The 3418-nt window shown below is 42.6% G+C and overlaps 1 pseudogene; it reads left to right on the top strand.

The window, feature by feature from the left end:
- Nucleotides 1-1179: 1179 nt before the first annotated feature.
- LOC141845646 (uncharacterized) lies at nt 1180-2729 on the top strand (annotated as a pseudogene).
- The last annotated feature ends 689 nt before the right edge of the window (nt 2730-3418 follow it).

Genomic DNA, 3418 nt, shown 5'->3' on the forward strand with positions numbered 1-3418 from the left:
ATTAAATATAATTTCAAATATTAATCAAATATTTTTAGAGTTGACTTGAAAAGCTCATGAACATATTCGATTCATGTACCCTAATTGCCTACACTGAATCAAGATCTAGCTTCGCCCATGATGATTGATTCCTTCCTTGAACCTTCTTCGTGATGACTTCCAAATCAATTTATATTTTAGTAAGATTTTGTTTAGTTAAACGTAACACGCAAGGACGACGACAATGGAGATGGCGACTATAGCCAACCATGTTTGTTTCCAATTGGCATTTAAATATTCACTCTTGGTTTCATAATCAACACAAACTGCTGACTCATTAAGTTTCTTGTTGTTTCTGGTCTTCATGGCCTTGCCTTCCTGTCACTATATATCTCCCCTAGGACCTCAGCATCTGATGAATGAGAATATTCAGACAATTTCAGTTTTGATCAACTGTTAGGGCACTGCGCCTCTCCAGCCATTGTATCTTGGAAAACTCTAATGTTCCTCATATTTGTTTAAATAAGGTCAAATTAGGGCAGTCAATATACAATGTTTTTTTTTTTTTTTACTGTAGTTTGTATGGGTAACAAACTTGATGATCATCATCCATTCGAGCCAACATCAACCTCTGATGCAGAAAATTTTGCGCAAGACAATATGGACCATAGCACCGCTATCATCATATTTCAGGGTTAACAGGAACTTGAACATTTACAAATCTCCAATCTTCTGGAGCACGAATGTGGATGCCCCTTTCACGGTTAATCTTTCCTTATTGTCTCACATCACACTTTTGTCAACCAGACAACTATGAACACGAAGCAAGTTACTCGATACAATTATTCAACGAAGAGTAGAACAGATTGACAATAGAAAAATGCAAAGGAAGGAATTAAATACGCCACTACCTTCCAAGGTGTTTCCTTGTATCTGGCCACAAGGAAGCTTGAATATTGACTGGGCCTCTGCTTCGGTTGCAATTTCCACCCATTTTCAGAAGACACCAGAAGAGGTCATAATCCTATAAAGATTTAAATACACTGCTGACGAACCACCCTCCAATCATAAAAATGAAACTTAAAATATTTTTTTAAAAAATACAACAATTTGTCAATTCTGTACCTTTTCTCCTAATCTTTGAATTGGTCGTCTCGCTGTTGCCGTTCACACCGGTGGAGTCGTTTAAAGTGTCACCCAATGAAGAGGCCAAGATGCTATTTCTGTATCCATGATCATTGCGTCAGATCGTTATATTATTTGTGAGGGAATCAAGCAAGCATATGCTTCACAGTTGTTCCTTCCACGCCGTTTCTGTTTCTCCTTTCGCTCTCCTCCATTGTCTTTATTCACGCAGATTCTTCAAAGCCTCGAGAGGATCAAACCACCCGCAACAAAAAGGAAATACCATAACTGCAAACGATTCTCCGAGACATCCATTAGGAATCATGAGCAGGAACGTCGAAGAAAATATCGATGTCACTAAATTTGATCGGGTATGTATTATGGTGTCTCTGTTCTTGCAGATATTGAGTTCTTAGTTTTCTCGGTAATTTCTCACTGCAAAACTGTGTTTAGGATTTACAAGAAAAGGAATACGACAAAGACTCGATCTTAAGCCTGTTGCCTCCCAAATCTCCGCTATCAAATTCAAGGCCAAGTAGCATGGTAGTCAAGGTAAACTACTGTTCCTATGGAGTAGAATCTTTGACAGCTAGCGGAATTCGGACGAGTGTTGATCGACTTGTAATCGTACTTGTAATGCTAGAAAGTGTGCCACCGTGAGTTTATTCCTCCGCACATCGTGGCGGAGGCGATATCGACGCTGCACGGGCTGGACCTGCGGTGGTCGGGGCCGATTACCCCCAGCGAGATGCTGTACGTGGAGCAGTACGTGCACAGCAAATACCCGCAGTACTCGCACGGGCTGGTGGAGGAGGGCGACAAGAACGACCTCTACTCCTGGTACTACATCGACGCCGGGGACGCCAACAGCAACAGCCCGTCGCCGAGCCGAAGCAGCCCCTCGTCGGCGATTGCGAAGCAGCCGGACATCGACATGACCCGTCTGGAGCCGTCGAGGCTGCTGGACATGTTGACCAAGAAGACGTCCTTTCCGGGGAGCTTCGTGTCGATCCCAGAGATCCAGGCAAGGACACGGGTGCTCCGCCACTGCGGGCTGAGTGAGGAGGACTACCTGGTGCTATTCGCGCCGAGCCGGAGGGATGCGATGATGCTTGTGGGCGAGGGCTACCCCTTCTTCCGCTACAACTACTACATGACCATCCTGGAGGAGGAGGGGGACTACGTGAGGGAGTTCGCGTCGTACAAGGACGCCAAGGTGATCTCGGCGCCGGAGACGTGGCTAGACCTCCGGATCAAGGGGTCACAGCTGAGCCAGTACTTCCGGAGGAAGTGCAAGCACAGCCCCAAGGGGCTCTTCGCCTACCCTGCCGACGTCCGGGGGACCAGATACTCCATGCATTGGGTCTCGGAGGCGCACCGCAACTCCTGGCACGTCCTTCTCGACGCCACGCCGTTCGTCGTCGGGAAGGATCGGCTTAGCCTCGCCCTCCACCGCCCGGACTTCGTGCTCTGCACTCTCGACGGCACGCACGCCGCCAACCCTTCAAAAGTCATCACCTGCCTCTTGGTGAGGAGGAGAGCTTTTGATACTACGCACGTGAATTAAAAGAAGCAAGATTGATTTGTGAGCAAAAGTAATTAATTCTGTGTGGTCGACTGCTAAACGCTTACTAATTTATGATTGATCTTTAGAAATTTAATTTGTTACTGGCACGAACTACATGTTTAGCCAAAGATTCTGTCTAAACAGAGAAAAATTCACAAGGACGCAGATTTTGGAGCAGAAAACAAGGGAGCTTGACGAGATTTGCTACGAACTACTATCAAGGTTCACCCATATAAGTTTAAGAGAGACTTATGGTGATGTTGGGAGAGATTGGGTTTTTAGAAAAAAAAAAATGTACAAAGAATACTTCCCCAGTTTAACATCTCATCCCTACGTGTTTTTTTTATTTCTTATTAATGCTAACTCATATTATTTTATTAAACCTCATATTATTTTATTAACACTATATAATTATGGTTTAGTCCATATTCCTTAAATTTATTATAATTTGTTTTCTTATTAAAAAGCCATAATTATAATGGTCTATTTATTCATATTGACAATTCTCATATCTGGGAAATGAAAGAATTGAATTGAAATTGAAGAAATAATTAATGAACGTAGATATTGATAGAATATGTAATAAAAGGTTAAAAAATTAGTCCCTTTTTACCAATTCAATATACCTTTTCTTTATCAAAAGGGCTAAACAGCAATAGGGACAAGAGGAAGAAATATAATTTTCTTAAAGGATTCTATTTTTCTACACATTTAAAGATCATCTTGATTGATAACGTATATTTATCG

Source organism: Curcuma longa, chromosome 14 (assembly GCF_044706935.1).
Source record: "Curcuma longa cultivar G26 ecotype Majalengka, Jawa Barat chromosome 14, ITB_CL_G26_1.1, whole genome shotgun sequence".
Classification (NCBI taxonomy): domain Eukaryota; kingdom Viridiplantae; phylum Streptophyta; class Magnoliopsida; order Zingiberales; family Zingiberaceae; genus Curcuma; species Curcuma longa.